This window comes from Vicugna pacos, chromosome 11, assembly GCF_048564905.1.
Source record: "Vicugna pacos chromosome 11, VicPac4, whole genome shotgun sequence".
Lineage (NCBI taxonomy): Eukaryota > Metazoa > Chordata > Mammalia > Artiodactyla > Camelidae > Vicugna > Vicugna pacos.
The window spans coordinates 10687890-10713540 of NC_132997.1; the positions used below are offsets into that span (position 1 = coordinate 10687890).

Here is a 25651-nt window from a genome sequence, read left to right on the forward strand (position 1 = left end):
CGAAAAGCACTGCATGCTTCAGAACCATCAAAGAACGCTGAGCTTTGTGAAACAGTCCTGAGGCACTTAAATCATACTTTTTCTGAAAGGCTCCTAATCTGACCCACTTCACCATTCCAGGTATAACAGGGAAGTACTGGAAACAGTAGAGAGAACATGCCCTTGAAGTCTGACAAGGTCCTGCTTGAATCCTGCTACAGCATTTACCAACCGCTAAACAGACCAATTCCTTAAACCCTCTGAGAAGGCTTCCCAATCTGCAAAAGGGGGCTGCCACCGCCCACCTGGGAGTCATGGATGTGAATGAAATACGCAAGTAGGGCGGCCGACTGGTACCTGACACGGGGCCTGGCTAGATTCCCTCCGCTGCCCTTCTCCCCCTTTAAACTAGCACTGATCCCCCTGGTAAGGATCAAGTCCCCGGAACAGACTGCCCCTATCTTCTGTGTATCCCTGGATACATGCCTTACCCTTAGGAGGCCAGAAAAACATCTGCCTCCTCCCAAGTCACTAATAATATTCTTAAGATTCTGGGTATTTTTAACTCTATTTTTCAGGGAGACTATTCCAGAACTTTCCAAGCACCATTCTCCAGGTTGGCTCCCCTCCCAGTGCCCATCCTTCTCACCTCAGATCCTCTGTCTGACTGCCTTCTGTTCATGGGAAAGCGAGTCCGGTAGGGTGGGGACTCCCTAGGCCTCCCTCCCTCCCTCACAGGTGACTGTGACTACCTTCTCCCCACTCCAACTCCAGCTTCTGAGGATTCTAACCTCCGGTATCCTGCAGCCTCTACATCTTCCCAAGACGCACAAGTGGCCAAGAATCTCCCTTCAGATTTCTTTCTGGCTGGCCCTGCCGACCCCCAGGCCCCTTAAGGATAAATGGCATTGCTCTGAAAATGGCAAACGCCGCTGACTGACACACCAAAGCTGCATGGTCTGGGCTTTCCTCCAACCCAGGCACAGCCCTGCCCCCCTCAGCCTCAGTCTGCAGCCCTCAAGAAGATCTAATTCACATGCAAGGCTGTGAACACTAGCTAAGAATGACGACTCCCAACGTGTATCTCTAGTCCGGCTCCTTCACTTGAGCCCCAGTCTCATAGAGCCGAGTGCCTCTTTGAAGTCCTAACTTGGATGACAATTGGCATCTTAAAAATGCCTCATGTCCACCATTTACTCTGGAATTTGATTCCTGGCAGGTACCTCCCAGACTCTTCATTTTAGTTACAGCCCCAGCACCCACCTAGATGTCTGAGGTCACATTCAATTTCCACTGTTCCCTACCCCCGTCCCTGCCCTGGAATCAGTCCTGTTATTTCCGACAATAAGCCCATCTCAAGTGTGGTTCTGCAGGGACCATGGCCAGAACCCCACAAGCTCACAGCATGGTGCACTGACTAACAGTCCTCCGTAGGGTGCTCCCTGGAGGGGGAGGCATCTCCTGCCGCTGGTCACCTCAGAAGGCATGGATTCTCACACAGGAGGCCCAGGAGAAGGGACTCAAGGTTTTCCCGTGGTCTGAGCTTTGAAGGGCCTGAGGTCTGGGGGAGCTCCTAATTAGCAGACACACTTGCCAGTGAGCAGATGAGGATGGGGGAACCCAGGCAAGGCTGTTCTCACTCCAACTCCTGGGCTCTCGGGAGCCATGGGAAAGGCCTGTGTCCAGGGTACAGCCCGGCCATCATAGATCCCAGCCTGCATTTTCCAACCCGGACAGCCTAGACTCCATCTACTTGAGACACTTATTTCTGTTCTGTTCCCCACCCAGAATGTGATGGACTCATTCAGATATTCTGGCCTGTCTCAAGCGAGACAAATTCAGTGAAAAATGAAGTGTCCACATTTGGACCAGAGCATGAAAGGAGAAACAAGGCCTCATGGTCAGCATGATGGTGGTGGCCAAACACTTTCACCGGGTGAGATGAACTATGGTGAGGGTGAGAATCCAAGGTCCTAGGTCGGCCAAATCATCTTCCTTCACAGTTGTCTGGGGTGTTGGAGACTGACTAACACAAACTAACGACACCGCTATCAGTGGTGGACGTCAGCTGCAACAGAAACGGTTTCAGCTCTTTACTGCCAACATGGGTTAAAAGTAAATGCTGGGGCAGGGAGGTCTGCACGGCTGCTGGGGCAAACCACAGACCCAGCTCTGAATGCCCACTGACTGGAGCAGAGAGGAAGCTACGGCCCTTTTAGCAGTCCCTGTGTCCAACAGATCCAGGTGAGCCAGCTACTTAGGAGAAGGCCATGTATTCCTGATACTCAGAAAAACCAGCCTCGTAAAGGGAAAAAATAGTGGCATGGATTTCAGAACCTATTCTGCCCCTTTATGTAGGCAAAGTAAAGTAAATGGCACGGGGAAGTTGAATGCAAAAAGAAAAAAATTAAAGAACCAAACGGTGACTGCTTCCTCCAACAGCATCCCCTGCAGCTGCTCACCCCCGAGACGGCCACTTCCTCACCAGTGACCGCCAGCCAGGAAGCGACGTCACGCACTTCACACAGAGACAGCCAGGAATAGCGGGCCGAGCACGTTTCTGTAAAAGCAAGAATCGAGCAAGATGCTGCAGAATTTGACTTAACAAGTTTAAATACTCCATGAAAAGAATCCCTCAGCAGCCGCCTAATACAATTCGCATCTCACTTCTTCAAAACAATCAAATTTAATAAGGACGCATTTGTCACCAAATAAAAGTAGGACCAAACAGGTTCCTCAAAGCAAGGATTTTAACAGGTATCAAACACCAGTGGGTAATGTGCTAACAAAGTAAATATTCCAAAATATTAGAAAATAAAAATTACTAGGATAATACATGGATCAAGACAGCTGTTAAGTTTTTGCTTTTAAAAGCGATTGAGACAGCACGGATGGTAATCTGTCTATTTCCAATGCAGGGTGTGCACAGCCCACATTTCCAGATGCAACAACATGCTCACTGGGCAGTACAAGTGAAAAAGGAATAAAGAAAAAGGAAAAGAGGAACAAGAGAAAATTAGAAACACACAAGAACAAAAATGATTTTGACAGCATGTACAAGAATTTACGTGAGTGTGTGAGGCCAGGAACGTGGGGATGGTGAGACTCAACCACACCTCCTGCTCCAGGGAAAGCAGGGGCCTGAGGGGAGCAGCGCTGCCCGTGTACCCCAACGTGTTCAGTGCCCCTAACCAAAATTCCACCTACAAGAGTCTAGGCAGATTTTGAGCTACAAATTGTGGTCGCATTTCAGTCTGGACCGTTTTACTCACTTCCACCAAGAGTAGCAGGAGAGAATTAGGCTCTGCTCCTGCAACATATCATTGTTTAAAAAACTAATGACTGTGGAATACTAAAAGCAACAATGGGGTAAAAGTGACTGGAGGAGAATGTGCTTGACCCGAGCTCACTGGCCGCATTATCTCACTGACGTTCAGATGCTGGCTGAGCTCTTATGGTACCAGAACAGACAGACCCAAGAGGAGGGAGGTTTAATGCGCTGCTGTATTTTGATGCCGGGAGCCATGCCTGGAACACGAGGTTCTGGGTAATCAATGGTGACAGTGTCAATCACTGTGGGCTAAGTACACATCCGGCTAATCCGCCAAGTCCCAAGGGCAGACTTCAAAAGACAAAAACAAGGTGGCATTCTCTGGTGGGTCTGCAGACTCAGAGACAAGCATTTGTTGAGCAAAAATGTCACCAGTGCCTCCTATGACAACAGAGGAGGCACTGGCGTGGGGGCTGGAGCAGGGTTCCAGGCTTCCACTGCTCACTCACCAGTCTGTCCAGGGGGAGAAGGTGGTCTCTGCTTACGTTGCACCGATGCACCTACCTTCACTAATGCCTGGGGCCTCAGCAGGGGTTGACAGGTGAGGGGAACGGAGCCAGACTCTGTGTAGCACGGTGCTGGCAGCTATGCCCTCAGCAGTGCCCAGGCTCCTAAACATGCTAGCTCATCCCCAAGAAGCAGATGGGGAGTGCAGGCATGTAGATCACAGGGCCCTGAGAGGACAAGTACAGATCATGGCCACGACATGCCTCTCCCCTTCCTTAAGCCATTGAGGTATTACTGGGAGGAACAGAAAATTCATCCAGAACCCGCTAGGTTGTCTCTCGCAGGTGGGACTCGTGTCCCCTGTGCTTCTCACTCACAGGGCTGGTCTAGACATTCTTTTTATCAATTCTCTAGCATCTTCTCCTCCAACTTATCAACAACCAGAAAGTAGGATCTGATCTTAGGTAATTTCAAGAATCACAGAGCACTTCCTTCACGGCGGGCCCAGCAGCATGTGCCAGGTTCTGCGACAGTTACCTGTGGGACCACCATGAGCCCTCTACAGACTCAAGGACAGAGGCCGTAGGCCGGGGTGACACAGCTTTCCTCACTCTCCCCAGCAAATGTGTCCATGTCTCGGCAAAGACATCTCACCCTCTTCTGCCCGAGGGACAACACGATAGATACACCGGGAAACAGAGCAGAAGGTGGGGGGGTAGGCAGCCCAGAAGAGCTCAGCTGTATTTCCGAGGCAAAGTGGGGCCTTTGACTTAATCACAGGGACAAACTGAGAATGAACATTTCCCTGCTCTGTCCCAAACACCGTGATACGTCTTTCCCTGCATAAGGAGTTCATTCGGAAGTCCCTGGCGGTGTTTCTGATGTCCTAACTTGACATGGTGGCTGTCGAGCAGGAAGAGAGGGTTTGAGCAGAACAGGTGATGGTCCTGGGAGGCAGGAGACACCGGCTCCAGCCCCAGCTCAACCAGCGCCTCGTTCCGCCTCTCGGGGTTCAGCATCTCATCTATAAGCAAAGGGATGAGACTGTCCCACGACAGGCTGCCCAACAGAAATGAAATGAGAGCCATGTAAAGAAAGTTTCCCAGTTGCCACGTTTAAAATGGTAAACAAAGTAACAAACCAACAAACAAAAACCAATACGAGAAACTGATTTTAGGAACAGATCTTACTTAATCTACTGTATGTTAAATACTATCATTTTGACATGTAATCAATATAGGAAGTAAAGAGATAGTTTATATACTTTTACTAGACAAGCCTCAGCGTCTGATGTGCATTTGACCTACAGCACATCTCAGCTCAGTCCAGCCTCCTACCCAGTGCTCCTAGCATCCATGGATTTTGCTACTCTATTGGACAGCAACTCCAGGGTTCTCACCATGGTCCTGGCTGTGAAGCGGGAGTAAGCGTCCACACTAACCCTAAAAGGATCTCTCTGAAACAAAGGCGGATTCACTTTGAAATGTCTGTAAACCGGCGGGCTGCACCTCTCTCCCCCCTTGGCTACAAGACAGACTTCTTTCTTGCTGATCCCTTTCTGGATGTAGGGAAGCAATCCGGCACACAGCCAGGGTGGACTGTCCTCCAGGTAAACTTACCTGCTCTCTGTGTCCAGTCTCATGAATTCCTCCTTCTCAAACGGGATGCAGAGGAGGGGGATCTTGTCCCCAGAGTTCTTGGGGCCACCAGCCAGCCACTTGGACTTGAGCAAGATAAAGAGTGACTCAGTGAAGTTCTCGAACTTCTTCTCCACCACCCTGCAGTCCTCGTAGTTTGAAGGCAACGTCGGTGCGCGGCTGCTCGACTACCTCCACATGCAGTACAAAGACAAAAAGCTGAGAGTCATTATCGAGGTGCCATACAGCTCCTCTGCACGTGGAGCTTCTCGAAGGCCTTGGTAGAGAGACAGTTGGTAATGGTGACAAGGCCCACAACATAAAGCGGTGTGTCTGGAAGATGCTCCACCCAATGTTGGGCACATAGTGGTGCCTTTAGTGGATACAGAGTGTCCACTGGGAGCCGCATGGGCTGATATGGCTCACCAAGGTGAGTAGCTGATAGATGCAAAAGAAATTCTCCTCTGACATGATCTCTAAGTATTGGACCAAAACGGGACGAGTCTGGTGGTCCTCAGCACACTGCACGTAGTCAGGGATGCTCATGTTGCAGGCCCTGCCGAGAGGGGAGAGGAGATCGAGGTACATAATCTGCTGTGTGCTAAGGGCCCATCTGGGTTGCGGTGACCTGGTGTGTACCAGCCAGAAGGCAAGGGAAGCCAAAGCAAATCCGGGGGTACAGTTTGTCCTCAGAGTCTGCACATGGCTACTGTAGCTCGGATCACATTACCCAGCTTTTGCTCTAGGCTTCCTGCCTCTGCAGAGAAGGGTCACTTCTTATTTTATATTTCCAAGCACCTAGCAAGGCCCTGATACAAAGTCACTGCTCAAAAATGCTGAATAAAGAAATGAACAAAGGAAATGCTTTCCCCAACCCCCTTCAGCAGAATATAAAGAAAAGGACCACAGTAGGATCAAAAGATCTGGATTTCTATCCAATTTATTTGAACTCCTAAGCTTCATAATAATGGATAAGAAAACTTGCCTTGGGGAAGAGTGTACAGTTCAGTGGTAGAGCACATCCTTAGCATGTACGACGTCCTGGGTTCAAACCCCAGTACCTCATTTTAAAAAAATGACACAAATAAATACACCTAATTACCCAGCTGAAAAAGTATTTTTTAATTCAAAACTCAAAAAAAACCTTGCAATTGACACAACATTGTGAACTTGACTATACTTCAATTAAAAAAAAATCCTTGCCTTACAAGAATATATCTGGATTACGGATGTTTGAAAATGTAATATGCCTAGGGTACCACCTGCATAAAAGGAGGTGACTGTACAAATGTTCTATCCCTCCTTTATGAGCTATACTTCCTTTGGGGGGTTATAACCTCTCAGAGCTAATTTTCTCAGATTAAAAATATAAATATTACCTGATTCTCAGTAGTGCTGAAGAATCAGATAACCCTAAGAAAGCATCTGACCCACAGAGTTTACTCAATTAGTGTTTGTTGAATGAATGAATAAACAAGCAAAGTGAATGCTGCTCCCTGACACAAACCATAATGGTACTGCCTGGAATTCCCAAGCCCACGTACACCCCACTCTGCACTAACAAAGTGGGTGACCTGGGCAGGCCTGTGTTCTTCTCTAATCCCCAGTTTAATCATGAATAGAAATAAGGGCAATAACACAAACCTCAAATTGTTAGTGAGCCAGTAATGAATTGTACCCCAACACTGCAAGATGGAACCGTTAAGAAACCTGGGCAAAGGGTCCATATGCCCTCTCCATATAATCTCTTACTACCACATGGGAATATACATTACATCTCAAAATAAGATTTCTAATATTTTAAAGAGATCATTGAGGTTAGGTGAGCTCACTGTCTCAAATAAGGAACACACAGTACAAATAGGATAATGCCCAGCCCATGAGATACACTCAGTTAACATTCCCACTGAACCCACTAGTCCCTCCAAGTTCACAGCAAGAGGATGGGTCCTCGTGGCAACAGGCCACAGCACCTGAATCTAACAAAGCTAATGGTGTCCACTTCCAAGAGCCCCTGTCACCACCATTGTTCTAATTTTCTATTTGTAAAGTAAAAACTTTTCATTAAATTGAAACTCCCAATTGCATACAATTCTTACCAGATATCATGATGGCAGCCCTTCAAAGCCTGACCACAGAGATCATGATGGCAGCCCTTCTTGGTGAAACAATAAAATGGAAAGCCATTTCCACAAGACCTCTGTGTAAATCTACTAGGAAACTTCATCCTGGACTGAGGAAGAGGACTGGGGAGTAGCGGGTAAACTGGGGTACGGAGAACTATGGGCCACCTGTCCCACGATGGACTTTAGACTCACCCTCACCCTACAGGAACTTCAAAATACACAGACAGAGTGCTATGGACAATAATTTTTTTTTAATCAAATTCCTGTATCCCTAGCTGATCTTGTTTCTACCGAGACACAAATGGCTAATGTGTATAATGTTTCACAAAAGCCTTAAAATATTATCACCCCAACTTGACCCATCAAGAAACTGAGGTAGAGAAGTTTATCACATTCTACAAGATTAGAGAGAGGCCACGTCAGACACCGTATTTAAATCCAAGTCCCTGCTCGAGTGCTCACACTAGAAAGTGTGACATAATGCCCCTTTCCTGCCCTCTCCCTGCAATCAATCTCTGAAGAGTCTTTTCTGTGTCACCTGGAATCAAAATCACATCAATTTTTCACAAAGAGCTATGTCACTCCTTGGAGGACTTATCAAAATCTAAAGGGTTGGGTTGAGAGGAGAGATTTGCAATTTCTGTTTCTCAAAGGAAACATGGCTTTAAAAGAAACTGAAAAGTACTTATCTAGTCTAAGCCCTCATTGTGCAGAGAAAGAAACGGAGGCTCAGAGGAGAAGATGAAACGGTGTTATTAACAAATATTGCCTCAGCGCAGCACCAAGCCAGCCCTGGGCACTTCTGGGGGAGGATCTGGAAGGCCCAGGAGAATGAGTGTTAGAAAATAGAAAGAGAAGAAGCATATAAGGCCCCGTCTCTACACCACCATACCATGAATTTCCACCAAATTAACCAGTGTGGGTGCAGCCAATATTAAGGTTGTCTAAACAGGTTATTGAAACCTGGAATTCTCAACTATAGTGGAAATTCCAGCATTTACTGTGCTTTTTTCCCAGTCCAACCATCAATTCTGTGGACACTCTGTACCAGGGACTACACGAGGCCTGGAGTTCTCCCAATTACAGATCTCTATTACCACGTGTGCAAACCACATAAAGGCTACCAGAAGAAAAGCGCCCACAGATAAGATGGAATTACTGAAACCTAAAGCATCCAAAGGGCATATATTACTAGGAAAAACGGTGCTCCTAGAAATGGACTCATGGACATAGAAAGCAAACTGTGTTTAGCAGGCAGGAAAGGGGGGATTAACAGATACAAATTAGTAAATATAAACTAAATGACAAGGACCTGCTATATAACGCAGGGAAATATATTCAATTTCTTGTAATGAGTTATACTAAAAACAATCTAAAACATATGTATATACATATGCATATGTTTATAACTGAATCTCTGCTGTACACCTGAAACTAACATTGTAAATTGACTACACTTAAATAAAAAATAATTTAAAAAATAAGTAAAAATAAAAGCAACGGCATTAAGAAAAAATAAAAGAACACTCTAATCCCCTTAGCTGTAGGTGGTGGAGAATTCTGGTTTTAAGCACCAAGTCCACTGGATCACTCCAGCACTAGCTGTCTCTCTTTCTGAACATCAGGGAGTCACTTGCTTCACTGAGGTTTCTTTTCTCTTCTGTGAAAGGCTACAGTTGCAACTAACGATGTATAGAATCTCATCATTCACAAGTATAACAAATAGTGAAGGCTTCCCATGGGCCAGGCACTGTACAGATGAGAAGATAGGGTCCCAGATATATTCATGAGTAGAAGAAGTTTATGCCATAAAGACATTAAATCTTCCTGTTTTGATAGACAGATTCATTGTAATTCTGATTAGAATTCCTTCAAGATTTTTCTTGGAATGTAACAAGTGAATTTATGGTCAGGAATAGCCAAGAAATTTCTTTAGAACCACCACTGGGGAGGTGTGGATGGGTCATTCATTTCCACTGCTCTTTCTGAAGTGATAAAAACGTTCTGGAATAATAATGGTTGCACCACTGTGAATATGCTAAAAGCTGCTGAATTGTACCATTTAAATGGAAGGACTTCATGGTGTGTGAACTATATCACAATAACGCTGTTATATGAAAAAATATTTCTTGACAAATATTTTTCTGTTTATACCACGAGTGTGTCCCACAATTTAAGAAAAATAAAAAACCAAAACAAACCAAACTGTGCCAGGAGCTTTTTAGGACTTCAATATCCCTGGGTCTCCAAGGCCTCTGGTGGTGCTGTTCCTGTTAACACACACTAGCTGGGCTGGGCTAGTTAGGGATTGTAACTATCTTTTTAAAATCGACGATCACTCCTTTCATCCTGGTAGAGGGAAGGAAGGAGGATGTCTCAGCCTCATACCTTCAGCTCATTTTTAACAGAACCAAGCGCTGCTTTCACCACGGTAATACCTCTCACTATAAAAACACGTGACATCAACAAGCACCGCCATCATAACTCCTGAAAGTGTTCAAAGTACTTACATGCAGCAGAAATACTGAGGGAGGAGACAGAAGCTCGCTCAGCACTGAGACTCCCTTTTCCCAACTCCAACTGGAGAAGCAGGGCGTTACAGCCTGAGGCTCTCAGCCCAGGGAGCAGTGCCTGCGCCACTGAGCTGGTCCTCCGGGAGCGGGAAAGGGAGAGAAGGGCAGCCCCGGGGTGGAGGGAAAGAGGGGGGGACGCGGGCTGCAGGCCCGCTCAGAGGCCAGCCCGAGACCCAGCCCCAGCCCCCCGCCCCGTCCGGGTCCGCAGTCCCCGCCCGCCCAGACACAGCCCTCCCAGGGGCGTGAACGGGCCTGCGGCCTAGGAGAGGAAGCCTGGGAGGAGAGGACTCGCGGGTGGGAGATAAGAAGGGGACGCCAGCCGCGGACTGAGGGGATCCCGGCTGGGTGAGAGGTGGCAGGTGCACACCTGGCCCTGGACAGCTGTGGCCTGGGCGCCGGGGCAGGTGGCGCTGTGAGAGGGGCTGGCCTTGGCAATTCAGCTGAACACACGCTGACTGGCGCCCTGGGGGACTGTGACAGGCTGACTGCCCTCCCGCAGCCGCCTGATCCCTTTCCCGGGAGCCCCCCTCCTTGCACTTCCACAGTCAGAGGCCCCGGCCCCAGGCAGGAACCAAAGGCCTAATGGGCCACAGAGTTGAGAAGCCTTTGGGCCCGATCCCCGGCTCGGATATGGAGCTTCCAACAAGCGGACCACCTGGCACTCCTGCGCATGTGCAGGAGGGCCAGCGATCCTCTCTGAGTTCTGCGAGAGAAGGTGGGACAGCGAGGGAGGGAGAAGATGGGAGTGGGTGGAGCAGAGGTGAAAAGTGGAGGGATACAGATGGACAGGATGAGCAGAGAGTAGGAAGGGATATGGAGAGGGGAGGGTGGTAGCGGTGTTGGAGAGAAAAAGCTTTACCTCTGGGGCACCCAGAGGTGGCAGACCTGCCTCTGTACCATTCTGTAACCCTTCAAGTCCCGCAGCTCAAGTTTTACCTCCCTGATCCAGCCCTCCAACCGATGCTTCTGCAGAAGCCCTATGGGGATCACACCCATTGCCCCCACGCGGACCTGGGTTTTCTCTTGCTCTGAGAACCAAGCACCCGCAGGTGTTGTCGCTCAGAACTACCTTGGGAAAGGTACATAATCCCCTTTTACACGCTGGGAAACAGGCAGGCAGGATCACTGCCTTAGCTCCACTGTCCCAGGTGTTGGGCTGGCGGGGAGCGGGATGGTACAAGATCAGAGCCCCAGAGAGAGCAGACTGCCTGAGTGTTGGTGCATAGTCCCCATCCCTCCTGGGTAAACCATACCCAACCCTAGTGGAAACATCAAGGGCTCGCAGTAGTTCCCTGGGTGTGGGAGAGCTGTCCTCATGTGAAGGAAAAGTCCAGCTGGGCTAACAAGCTAAGTCACAAATCTAAGTGTGATAAGTGTCGGTTTACTGATCTAAATTCTGCTGGGCTATCTCATATATCTGAAGTTTAGTGTCAGTTTATTGGGCTAACAACCTAACTCGTAATTCCAAGCACAACAGGTGTCAGTAATGTGATCTATTACAAATTGGTAAGCTCCAGTGTACTGATTCCTTGCTTTTTGTTCTTTGAGCCTTATTGGCTAATTCCCCCTTACTTGTAATTAAGCCTTTAAAACCTCATGTGCACGTCTTGGAGGTGCTCAGAACTTCGGAGCAGGAGCCCCTCTGAGCCCACCGGCATAATACTTCTGAGTACACCAACACCCCGATTGGTGCTTTTCTTGGCTGGCCTGTTTCCATAACACTCAGCTCCAGTGCCCAGCTTTCTAGGTAGATAGGAGTGTTACCAAGTCGAAATTCTTTCTCCTCAGTGAAGGACAGGACAATAAGTTGGGAGACCAGATGTTGGGGCACGGAATAGCAAGTTTCTTTAGACCTCGATGGCAATCTAATGTCCTGGAAAACCATCTCCCCAAGTCACAATTCAGGCTCCTTTCGTATGTGCTTGGTTGTTGCAAACTTCTTAGTGTAGGAATTCCTTCTTATTAGAATCCTTTGTTCTTGCAGCTATCTGCGTAGGTCAGATCCCTGCAATCCTCAAACAAAACAAAAGTTATTTTCTATTATGCAATTTGCTATCTTTTAATGAATGAAAAAGTGTTAAATATACTTAAAGGTCAGAGCCTTCAGAATAGGATCTCCTGTTTATTTCAGGCTCTAGGCAACATTGTTTTAAAAGCAAGATGAAGCCTAGGAGACAGAGCATAGGGTTAAATTCAAAGGAACAGATCTAATATGGAGTCAGATTTGTTCTTTTCTATTACACGGCCAGAAGCCACTTGAGGATTTAAATCCCTTTAAGTTAAAAATAACTAAAATTTTAAACTAATTTAAATACATAGGTGGGAATGTGCAAAGCATATCTGGAAAAGCACCCAAAGGATAGTAAACAGTGGCATCTCCAGAGAAGGCTGAAAGAACAGAGGATGAGGGAAATCTTCTTTCACTTGTGTATTTTTGTGCTCTGTTTGAGTTTTTTTTTTTTAACCATTTGCTTGTATTTCTTTTTCAGTTAAAAAAATGTGTAATGGAGCAAAGAGTAACTAGCTTAGCAAATAGAGCAGCCATGGAATCACTGAGTCATCACTTTTGATTTAAGCCAGAAAGCATTTATTGACTCTCTCCAATGTGCTCAGTCCTGTTTTAAGACTTCTTTTAATATTATTATTATTATTATTACTACTACTACTACTACTAATATCACAATTACTCTTATTACTATTATTTTATGACATAATAACACTGTTTACCTCACCCCTGCCCATGGCTGGTGGAAAACCAACTGAGTTTTTATTGAGTTGTTTTCCAAGTAGTAGTGATGAGTTTATAAACAGAACACATCTTCAGGGTAAAACAGGCAGAGTGCTTTTCCAGCAGGCCAGACAACTATGAAGGGTTTTCTACAGAGGCGCCCAGAAGCTGAGAGAGAATGCCTCCAGGACACTACAAAAAGCTGACCAAACTGTCTTCTCCATGGCACTACTGAAATAGGAAAATACAAATCTGACTCCATATTTGATCTGTACCTTTGACTTTAACAAAGCCAAGTTAATATGCTCCGGTCTTTTCATGGGTTATTATGTCACTTAGGAGATGGACAGGTCAACAAGGAACCACTCTGCCGTGATTACGGAGCTGGGGAAAGGGATGGGCTGCAAGATGTATGACGCAGCGGCAACTGTGCCCGTGCTTCTAGGCAGGTATCCAAAATCACCTCGACAAGGTGTCAAACAATTGTGCCCACGTCCTCATCAACAGACATGTATTAAAGACAAATGGAAACATATAAAAGGCCAATACCCTTGATGGGTACACCGTCCAAAGAGCAAAGTCTCAGTTTGACAACTGGCCATCTCGGTTCCCTGGGATTCATTCTTGAAGAACCTTAAAAACCACTCCTCTGTCCTCAAGAAGTGCTGCATATTTGTCCTATCTTTGGCTCAGGGATGGAGCACGTTCAAGTGAACTTTAATGTCTGCACAGATTTGACAGTCTTTCTCCAGGTTCCCTTGTCCATTCCAAAGAGGCCTGAGCTAAGTCCATCCTCCGTAAGATCTATTCCCTCCAGGGACAGCTCATTGAGCCTGCAATTAAAAGCCAAGTGAACAAGACTGTCCTCAGCTAAAATGTTCACCCACCCTTCACTGTTTTCTTAATCTCCTCTCCTGGCTAATTGCAACAGACTAACACCTCCCTCCACCAAGATACCCAACTATGTCATTTTGTCTCCCCAAAGAGAAAGTAAGGTCCGTAAAAGAGGAGACAACTACATAGTCACCTCTGAATTCCTAGCATATAGTAATGTCAATAAATAGAACTCAGATTATTGATAGTTTCCTTTAAAACCTTTCTGGTTATTTGAATGAGACCTTGGAAGAGAGGTGTTTGCTGTCCAGTATCTTGATCCACAAGACTCTGGAGGCCTTTTTCGGAATGGCTGTTCACTGATTCATTCAAAACACAACTTATCAATCAAGGAGTAGCTGTGGTTTTCTGCCAGGAGGTTGTGGTCACTCTAATGCCAGAACAGCTTTAAACTATATCCTTACTTTGGATTTGTTATTTTTCCCTACTTCCAACAAAATTGACTTTCCTTACTTTCTTGCCTTGAGGAATTTTTTTTCCTCTTTCACCCTTTAGTAAACCAAGATACTCAGGATTGGCTAGGCCCATAATATGATCACCCATCCAACTCCTATTTTGAGAGGCCTGGGGCTCATCTCCTGTCCTCCTGTCAAGGCAACTGAAAATAAGTCCAGAAGCCAAGCAGCACCCCACGGCTTCTAACGCTCACATATCTCCCAGAATCCCTGCTTTCTCGTTTGTCTTGGCTTCTGAGAATTTCCCCTCACTTTCTTGACAATTAGTTGTGCAGGTTGAAAGATGAGGAAGGAAGGTTTTATTTGTTAATCAGCATTTTATAACACTTGTCTAATGAAGGTTTCTAAGAGTTTCTAGAACCCTCCATTGCCGAGACAGAAACCACACTAGACATTTTCTAAATTTAGCTCTCATGTGCATTTTTTCTTTGCTTTTGTTTTCTTAACTGCTAACAGACATTATTTAATTAAAAAAATATAAGGCCCCACAAAGGATATAACACTGAAGGGGCAAACAAAATTAAAGGGCAAAGACAGAAAATTGGTAACTACTCTACAAAGTTAATATAATACATACACTATGTATCAGATCAGCACTTCTCAGTAACAGCTAATAGAAACATGACCATGTGGTAAAATTACTCTCCTGTCAGGACATGGCCAACAGAAAATACAATTAAACCAACACACTAATATCCTAAGTCTGGCAAAGTACAGAACGCTACAATCTAAATGTGTCTACTTCTTGAAATGAGGGAGACTCACCAGCTCTTCTCTGTGGAGCCTGATCCCACGGGAGGACGGTGAAGTGAGCTCTGTAAGTACCCAATTAGCAAACTGAGTGATGAATAAATAGACGTGAGCTTTGATGACAGAGATGATACTACTATTCATTTGTCCTTTAAAGTATGACTTCACTTTCAGTGATCAATACTTCGGCGTCTTCAGGACTTGAGATTTTAGGAAAATGCACAGCCTGGGCCAAGACCTCATATTTAAGCTCATGACACTGCACGTAGATGTTTCAAGGGCACCTCCAACTCCACCTGCAAAGAGCTGTCTTCACGGTGCCCCTCCCATAGCCGTCCTGCCCAGGGCCTCTGGTCGGGGGGTAAGGTCTCCCTGCGTTTACCAACTCAGGCCCATCACTCACAGATGCGAATGGACCCCTCCTTCAAGGACCAGATATCCTCAGTCACCGAGTCCCACCACCTTAAACTGACCTACCAGATACTCACTGGCACTCACTCAGCACTGACTCTGTGCTGGAAACCATGCTGCACACTGCAAAGTGTATCTCACTGGATCTCCACAACAGTCCTGGGAATTGGGTACATCACTGCTTCAATTGACTAGATAAATTGTTTCACTTCCTTGCCTGTGTCATTCAAACTGACACGGCTACTAAGCCATAAGCCTGGGCCTGAAAACCACTTGAAAATTGAACACTGCTACACCTCGCAGCCACCCTACACTGACTCATCACATCACCTCCTGCCAAGCCTTCTAAATGTTTCCAAGCATTCTACAAGACAAATCTGAACTACGAGAGCACCCCACTCTCCTACTTAAAATCTGTCAATGATGGTCCACTGCCTTTAGGAGAAAGCCCCACCGGGCTTGAGCACAGCCTAAGGCCCCAGCATCCGCGTTCCCTGCGTGGCCGCGCTGCCTCACCCACCACGCAGCCCTACACATACCGTGTCCAGGACAGGGATGCTGACTCCGCACAACCCAGGGCTTGTCTCACTCGAACAATGATCACTTTCTTCAGTGTTCATCTTCTTCATTGCTGACTCTCACAAAAATGTTTTCTCATGATGAATCAATATCTTTTTCCTTACAAATTCTCATCATTGATAATGAGCTCCCCCCAAAAGAGAGAAGACATAATTCTCAGTCTCCTTATTTGTAAAGTGAGAATAACAAGGAAATATGAGAGGTTTTAAGAGAAATAATATTCATGTGAGGCTGAGGGACAATTCCATCATACAGTAAGCACTCAATATGTACTTACTTAATATTAATAAGAATATATTGCATTCCAGCAACCTTCAATCAATGTTTTATGACATTGTCTAACAGACTACTGACAAACTGTTGGACGAGCCCCTTAGAGCAGATCACCACAAGCATACTGGGAGAGGTAAGCGCTGACTCAGTTACAGCTGCAGCCACCCAGCACTACGGGGCGGGGGCAGTTTGCTCAAACTCTTACATATTGCTTGAGCATTTAGTTCTCGTTATTGAATAAAGACAGGTGTTCTTTAGTCAAATCTCCTGAAACATAAATCTTCAAAGATTGAGGCAAATTAGGTTTCAAGTACAACACTCTCACTAGAATTTATCTGAAAATTATAGTCTTAGCTACTCCACACATCAAAAGGGCATTTTCTTAATGTATCTGACTAAATACACTGAAAGGGTTGTTTAAAAGAAATTAAGAAAAAGCCATTCTGAATAAGCTCTCAGTACCATCTGCACAAAGCCCCACCCAAGGGTCTCATTTCTCACTTCCACATATGTGTTTTCAGGTAGCTTAACTTGGGTCTTGGTTTCTTATATCATGGGGCGGGGAATAGTTGTGGATAGATTTATGTAGCAAATATATACCTAGGGTATTTGCTGTGAAGGACTTCTAGAAATAAGAAGATGGATATATAGTCCCACCCATAAGAAACTCAGCCTTTGCATTAAAAATAAAGTGAGAGATACATTTAACAAAAATTTACAAGATTTGTACATTGAACTTTTTGAAGTATCACCAAAATAAATTTTAAAAGATCTACATATATGGAAGACATTCCATTTTCTTGGAATGATTGACAAAATTATTATAAATGTTAAGACTCCTCAAAGTGATCTATATATTCAGTGGAATCCCTATCAAAATTCCAGCTAACTTCTTTGCAAAAATTGAAAAACTGATCCCAAAATTCACATGGACGTGCAAGGGGCCCAGGACAGCAAAAACAACCTTGAAAAAGAAGAGTAAAGTTGGAGGACTCACTTTAAAGTGTACTAAAATGCTATAGTACTAAGTCAGTATGATACTGGCATAAGTTTGGATAAATATATCTAAGAGACACAATAAAAACCCACGGGGAAAACTTACATTTACAGACAGTTTTCCACTAGGGGGCCAAAAACACTCCATTGAAAGAATAGTCTATTCAACAAATGGTTCAGGGACAGCTGGGTGTCTGCAGGTAAAAGAATCAATCTGGAATCTGAACACCCATATTTTATATAACAAATAAAATGAATTCAAAATAGATCACAGACAGAAATGTAAAAATTAAACCTATACACTTTCTAAAAGAAAACACAGTATAAATTTTTGTGGGCCTAGGATAGGCTTTTGGTTCATAGATACAAAGCCAAGAGCACAAATGATAGAAGAAAAAAGCAGATAAACTGGACTTCATCAAAATTAAAACCTTTTCCTTACAAAGGACATCATCAAGAAAGTGAAATGACAGGGAAAATGGGTATCTCAAGTGAGAGAGTGCATGCTTAACAAGAAAAATAAAATAAATCATTACATAACTACCTCCCCTGTAAAGAAATTGTTTTAATGTTTAAAAAAAATATAGTGAAAGGACAATGTGCAGAATAGATGAAAAATTTTGTAAAGCATTTATCTAATAAGAGAGTAGTATCCAGGATATATAACGAATGCTTTCAACTGAACAATACAAGGAAATAGGCCCAATTTTTAAATTTACCACGAATTTAAATAGATATACAAATGGCCAATAAGCATATGAAAAGATGCTCAGCATCACTAGGGAAATCAAAAACAAAATGAGATCTCATTTTACACCCACTAGGATGGTTATAACCAAAACATGGACAATAACAAATGTCATTCAGGAGGCAGAGTAACCTCTTATGCGGCCAGAGGAAAGGGGCAATGGTGCAGCTTCTTTGGAGAAGTCTGGTATTTCCTCAAAAGCTTAGAGTTATATGGCTCAGCAATTCCACTCCTATATGTAGAGTCATCCCTCAATACCCTTGGGTGGTTGGTTTCAGGAACCCCACACCCTGGATACCATAATCCAGGGATGTTCGAGTCCCTTTACAATCAGTCATCTGGATCCATGTAGTGGAAACTACAGATATGGCGGGCCAAATATACAGCCAACAGAATGAAATCATATTCTCATAAAAAATTTCACATCAATATTCATAGCAGTATCATTTAGAGTAGCCAAAAGTTACTAACAATATCCACCCATCAATGAACGGATAAACAAAATTATCAAGAATAGGCCCACAAGCTTTTGGTCATTGAAACTTTGACAAAGGAGGTCAGAGCATAGAATGGAGTAAAGACAGCCTCTTCAGCAAGTGGTGTAGGGAAAACTGAACAGCTGAATGTAAATCATTGAAGTTAGACTACTTCCTCACAGCATGCACAAAAATGAATTCAAAATGTGTTAAAGACTTAAACATGTAGACAAGATAGTATAAACCTCTTAGAAACAACCATAGGCAAAACATCTGACATACATCTCAGCAATGTTTTCCTAGAGAAGTCTACTCAAGCAATAGAAAAACAACCAAAAATATACAAGAGGGATCTAATTAAACTTACAAACTTTTACACAGCTAAGAAAACAGTAAGCAAAACAAAAAGACAACCAACCTATGGAATGGGAGAAAATATTTGCAATAAATGAAACTGCTAGGGGCTTAATTCCCAGAATATGTAAACAGCTTTTATACTTCATAAGAAAAACAAAAAAACAATTCAATTCAAAAATTTACGGAAATCCTAAAGCAACATTTCTCCAATGAAGACGTACAAGTGGCCAGTAGGCACATGAAAAAATGTTCAATATCATTATCAGAGAAATGCAAATCAAAACTGCAATCAAGTGTCACCTCTCACCAGACAGAATAGCCATCTTTCAGAAGTTCACTGACAATAAATACTGGAGAGGCTGCGGAAAATTGGGAACCCTCCTACACTGTGGTGGGAATGCAGTTTGGTGGAGCCATTGTGGAAACCTGTATAGATGTTCCTCTAAAGACAAAATATTGACCTCCCATATGAACTAGCAATTCCACTCCTGGGCATATATCCAGAAGGAACCCTAATTCAAAAAGACACCTACACCCCAATCTTCACAGCAGCACTATTTACAATAGCAAGACATGGAAACAACCGAAATGTCCACTGACAGATGGCTGGATAAAGAGGTTGTAGCATATTTGTCCAATAGACTACTATTCAGCCATAAAATAATAATAAAATAATGCAATTTGTAGCAACATCAATGGACATGGAAAATGTCATTCTAAGTGAAGTAAGCCAGAAAGAGAAAGGAAAATACCATATGAGATTGCTCACATGTGGAATCTAAAAAAAAAGAAAGAAAGAAAAAAAAAATATCTACAGAACAGAAACAGAAACAGAGACTTAGAAACCAAATTATGGTAACCAGTGGGGAGAGGGTTTGGGAAGGAATAAATTGGGAGTTCAAGATTTGCAGATACTGAGTATGTAAAGAATAAACAGCAAGTTTATACTGTATAGCACAGGAGAATATATTTAATATCTTATAGTAACTTATGTTTAAAAAGAGTATGAAAATGACTACAGGTATGTTCCTATTTAACTGAAGTGTTGTGCTGTACACAAGAAACTGACAAAACATTATAAACTAACAAGACTTCAATGAAAATATTTTTAAATAGACCAAAAACGAAAAAAAATGGAAAATGATAATATCAAACAAAAAGAATAAAGAACTGATTCAGGCTACAATATGGATGAACCTTGAAACTTAATGCTAAAATAAACCAGACACAGAAAGCCAAATAGTGCCCTTTAAAGTGAACTCTATCTAAGCATTTATTTTACTACTCCTGTAAATTTTCCAGAGGTTTGAAATCTATCAATATCAAAATAAAAAGTATTATACATTGAAAACTTAAAACGCTTCCTCACAGGAGGGCTTTTATTATTAAATGCAGAAACGCATATAAAGCTCTTGGAAAAACACTTTGCACCCCCACACAAATTCACTGCTGTCACTGCCACTCAGAGGGTGGTGCCAGCACTGATGAGAGCTGCCTCCACTCGCTCCCGTGCAGACAGTTGTGAAGGCCTGAGCTCTGACAGGCAGGATGAGCGTGAACCTGGGTCAGACACAGCAACGTCCCAGGCTCTGCGTTACCCAACTTTCTTATACAAACTGCAACATGTAATGTAAACACGCTAGATGGATGTATCTTACAACACAGGGAATACAGACAATGTTTTACAGTAACTATAAATGGAGCATCTATTGTACACCTGAAACTAATATCATATTTTAAATCAGCTATATTTTTATAAAAAATTAAAAAATATTTTTTAAATGCTATTACTTTAATATTTAATTCAGTTTTTAAGTAACTACTAAACAGCTCAGAATGTATAAAAGCATTTAATTGTGCTGTTTGTTTACATATTTATTTACATTCAGCCTCTTGCTAAAAGAGAATTTAAACAATTCTTTTATAAACAGCTTAAGAACCATAACAACAAAAAGGCAAAACGGAGAGTGAAGAGAAAATGGATATTCAATACTTAAATGAAACCAGGGGGAGATAAACTCATAAAAATGGATTCCATGAAGTCAGGGCAAGTGTTAAAGGCTGACTAGAAATTCAGCTGTAGGATTCTTGGCAGCTAAACCAAAAAGAAAAGATGATGGGGCGGGTGGTAGAGCGTGTGCTTAGCGTGCACGGGGTCCTGGGTTGAAGCCCCAGGGCTTCCACTAACAGATAAATACATCTAATTACCTGCCCCCCAAAAGAGCCCCAAAGAAAAGAAAAAGAGAAATTTCTTTCCCAAAAATCCCTGATATTAAATTTGGATTAAATATTTAAAAAAAGAAAAAAAGAAAAATACAAAAGATAAGTGACACTGTGAAGGAAAACCACAGCTGGTCTAACAAGCTAAGTCACAAATCTAAGTGTGATAAGTGTCGGTTTAGTGATGTAAGTTTTGCTGGGCTACCTGGTAAATCTGAAGTTTAGTGTCAGTTTACTGGGCTAATAAGCTAACCCGAAAATCCAAGGTCAACATTTGTCAGTAACGTGATCTGTTCCAAATTGATAAGCTTCAGTGTACTGATTCCTTGCTTTTTGTTGTTTGAGCCTTATTGGCTAATAGCCCCATACTTGTAATTAATCCTATAAAACCTCATGTGCACATCTTGGAGGTGCTCAGAGCTTTGGAAAAGAAACCTCTCTGAGCCTGCCAGCGTAATAAATCTCAGTACTCCAACCCTCTGTGTGATTCTTGTTTCTTGGCTGGCCTGTTGTTTCCATAACAACACAAGGGATAATGCCCGTGAGATAAATCTGGGGAGGCTGCTGGCAGATCCCCATGTCTCATGTGAGAAAATCTGAAACATCCTTCTCACCACTCAGAGTCATCATAAGCCCACCCCACACTTCCCGCCGTTAAATGCAGAAGCACGGTTAGGGCCCAGCCTTTACTGTCTTTGTGTCATCACAGTGATACAGGATGGAAGGGGGAAGAGCACATCCATTCAAGGAAGGCCACAGCAATTGACATCAAAATGGTGAAGGATTCAACCCCCAAAAGGCCTTGAGGCTCAGGATGAAGAGATTTAACTTCTAGCAGATCTTGAGATTCAGTAAACACCCATTGTAATAGTAACGTGGTGAATAACATGCCCCAGGCACATGGCAGTCCCAATGATAGCCACAAAAGGTCAAAGGGTGGGAAATGGCCAACTCCCTGGGAATCCCAGCCCCTTGCCCTAGGGCTGGTCCTTCTACTTATTAGCATATGAAACCACCAAGCCCAAGAAAACAAGCAACACAGCGCCACCTCGCGGTCACCACTCTCTCTCCCTCTTTGGAGAAGGCCCACACTCTGTCTGTGGAGTGTGTACCTACTTCTAATCTGTGCATCAAACCCCCACACCTCGTGACGTTTCTCTTGCATTTCAATGTATCTCTCTGAATATATATACCTTTACTCAACACTGGCTTGCTCTTGAATTCTTTACTGCATGAAGTCAAAGAACAAAATCTGTTGGGGCACATCCCAGGGGCTAAACGTAAGCGTGGGGCACAGCCCTTCTCATGCCCAACGCTTTTTATTCTTGTATCAACAGGACTGGGCTGTGAAGCGAGGTCTGAGTCCCCAGCTAAGGGACAGAACCAGCCTCCAGGGCTCCAATTTGCGGGCAGCCTCTCGCCAGCTTGGGCCTTGGGGTCTGCCAGGATCTCTGTGTTTCTCTGTTGTGCTGACTCCCCAGCCAGACAGCGTAATCCTAGGCCTGTCCCCACAAAACCCTTCTCTCCAAAATACAAGCACATCATGTCACAATCCTCTTGTTCAACCAGGAAATGTTCAGCCCACTTTTTTCTCCCCAATAAAGTACCCAGCTGTCCTCCCTCCCATCACATCACTTCTTTATTTGTGAGAACTCTGCACTCGCCACACCCCATCCTGAACACAGGTGTCTTGTTGGCTGTGACCGAGATGTTTCTTTCTCAAACAGCCTGCGTCCTTTCACTTTCCCCTTGTTACCTTAAAAAAGCCTTTCCTGAGTCACCCACCCCTCTGATTATGAACTCACATTGTGCTGAGGTTGCAGTCACTGTGCATACATCCCAGTTTTGGTTAGGTTTCCATCGCAAGATCTTCATTAAGGAGCTGCATCAAGAAGTTTAAAGAGGCTATTCTTACATCTGAGTGGAGGAGCCTGCAAAAAATTTAAATGGCTTTGAAGAGAGAGTTAACCAGGGACAGAGATGTCGTGGGTCCTAGTCAAAAGTGTCATGAGGAAAAATGTTCTCCCAAGGCTCAGAGTGGCTTCTGAACACGGAGTCGGCAGGGAGGAGGTGACAGGCAGTGAGTAGGGTGAATGATACAGGTTACGCTCCCCCAGCTGGGGAAGAATAAGTTTTTCCAGTTTTCCAAACAATTTCTTACTACCTTTTTCTATTATTGCCACATACCATTTCCAACGAATTAAGCATATCAATGTCAGTCATTTGGGCCACTTGGGAGAAGCTACACGATGCCATTCACAGGGCTGGGGCATGACAGCCACACCAGTCTAGATTGAAAGAACAGTTGGGGTATTTGCAAGGTAATCACGGGCATGCAGCAAACTCCCCGGGTTCAATGACCTCATCTCAAAGCTGGGGCAAATAAAACTTCCAAGCAATGTGCGTGATGATTATGGCCCACATCTGTTTACTAGGTAAGTGCCCGTGAAAGCTGCCACTTAATGGGGAATGAGTACGATCAATAAGGCCCTGTCTACCTACCCACACGCGCCCTGCCTTCCTACCTTGCTGCAACAGCAGAGCTTGTTTAGCTGAGATGAACGCACCCAGACCAGCCCAGAAGGGAAAGCTCCCAGCTCTGCACGGCGAGATGTGTTCCTTTCCTTCTCAGGGCTGATCAGTTTGCTGTCGTCTGTTTTTATGTTTATCCCTTTTGTAACTGCCTCTCCTCCGGAGTTTTTGCTCAAGCAGCACAGGGCCAGGGGTGTCTTGCGGCCTGCTGGATATTCTGGGCAGGGAAACAGCCAACTCCATATCTGGCTCTGGTGCTGAACGGAGAGAGCAGAAGGCCCAGGGGCCCATGCTGAACCGAGGCCACTGAACCCAAAATTATGGTCTGAATTTGGGCAAATTACACAGTCTTCTTTACCCTGAGATTCCTCATCTGTCCATGAAAATAACTGCCCATGTCACACAGAGTTACAAGTATTAAAGGAAATCAGCAAATTCACAACCTAGCCAAGGGGCTACAAGTGCATCCTCAACAGACAAATGCTGCCTTTACGGCTCTGACACACGCTAAGCGGGGCGGCCCCACACAGTGAACACTGCTAAGTGCCAGTGTGTTAAATGCTTCATGTGTACTATAATACTCTTTAGATCTTTCAACAATCCCAGGATGAAACGAATATTATCATGCCAATTTCACAGATTCACCAACAGGTGAAGAGAGTATGCATTCTGTTCCAAGGCCCTATGTTGAAGAAATGGCGATTTAAACCAGAATCTGGGCCCAGGCCTTGGCTCCATCTCTCTCCCATCCACCTGACCACTTGCCTATGAATTCCACCTGTCCAATATACAAGTTTGCAGCCGGCCATCTCTTAAATGCAATGTGTGCCACCATTTGTCAATGTTGTTTAATTACCATAAAATGTTCTCAGAAACCACTACAGTAAAGAAAGGTGGACTTAAGGAATTCTGCATTGCGTTCTCCTGTAATGTGCAGAATCCCTTCCCTACACCTCCAAATCCAAGTATATGCTTCCTCCATGTTTATGTTTGCACACGGCTTATTAAAGCAGAAGGTATCTGCAGTAATTCCATCTCGGTTGCTTTCCAAGGTTGCAGATTATCCATAATCGGTCTGTGAACGAAAATACTACAATGTGATTGAGAATACTGCAACCATGTCAGTAAACAAAGAATACTGATACCAAGTCATTAAAGGCTGCTGTCACCCCCCAGCGAGGACAGGCCTGGAGCCCAGCCACAGCAGCAAATCACAATGGTGCCCTCTGAGCAGACTCAGAATAAGAAAGGACGGGCTACTGGCCTGAGATAGCTAGGTGCTTGTCTAAAAAATGAATTCAGTGAGTCCTAATATTTGCTTCCTCCCATTCATACAAAATCACTAAATTCGTGAACTTGAGACACCTGGCTTTCTTTAGATAACAAGTAATCTTTTATTGTTCCAACAACCTGGTCTTTGTTGTAAAGCTCCTATGTATCCTAGCTCTTCCTCAACCTCTTGGGAGCAGTCCCTCAGAGAGTTCTGAAAGGCTGTCATCCCGGCTCGAGTCCTCCCGCCAAATAAAACAAAACTCTTAACTTTAAAGCTGCACATGTATTTCAGTCAACAGTTTTGGACACCATGAAGGGACCCACAGCAGATTTCTCTCCACCTGAACTCTCCGAGTAACCGAAGCCTTGCTACCAGCACTGGCCCTTTGTGCCCATCCGCCTCCTCGGGGAGTCCAGATGAATTTTGCTGAGTCTCTCCTGGTTCTCAGATCTCACATATTGGTTGATGATCCTAAGTTTTATCTGGCGGTGTATCCAGGTGCGTGGCCCTCCAGTTGAAAGAAACTGAGGTGAATTACCCACCCAGTGGAGACATACTGGGTGGGGCCTGTTTGAAAGATAACAGGAAATACCCACCTTGAGGATATGTCCAAAGTGGGGCTGGTGGAAACATATGAGGAAAATACTCACCCAGTGGAGACATCCCGAGTGGGTCCAAGTTGAAAGACACTGGGTTCAGGACTGAGTGGTTAGGTAAGTGGCTGGTCTAATATTTTCCTCAATTTGGTTACCTCCATTGAATTTTTCAGGATAAAAGTAAAACTCTTATGAGGAAATTTTCAACTCCAAAATTCGGACCATCCTCCTGGCTGGTAACAGCATTCTCGGGTGACAGAGAATCTTCCA

At 44.3% G+C, this 25651-nt stretch overlaps 1 long non-coding RNA gene across 1 annotated transcript; it reads right to left on the minus strand.

The window, feature by feature from the left end:
- Window positions 1–2441: 2441 nt before the first annotated feature.
- LOC140699640 (uncharacterized) lies at window positions 2442–23776 on the minus strand. Its single transcript, XR_012077882.1, has 4 exons — window positions 23506–23776; window positions 22786–22911; window positions 5377–5582; window positions 2442–2539 (listed from the first exon to the last, which is right to left on the minus strand). It is a non-coding gene; the product is annotated as an uncharacterized lncRNA (long non-coding RNA).
- Window positions 23777–25651: the final 1875 nt, after the last annotated feature.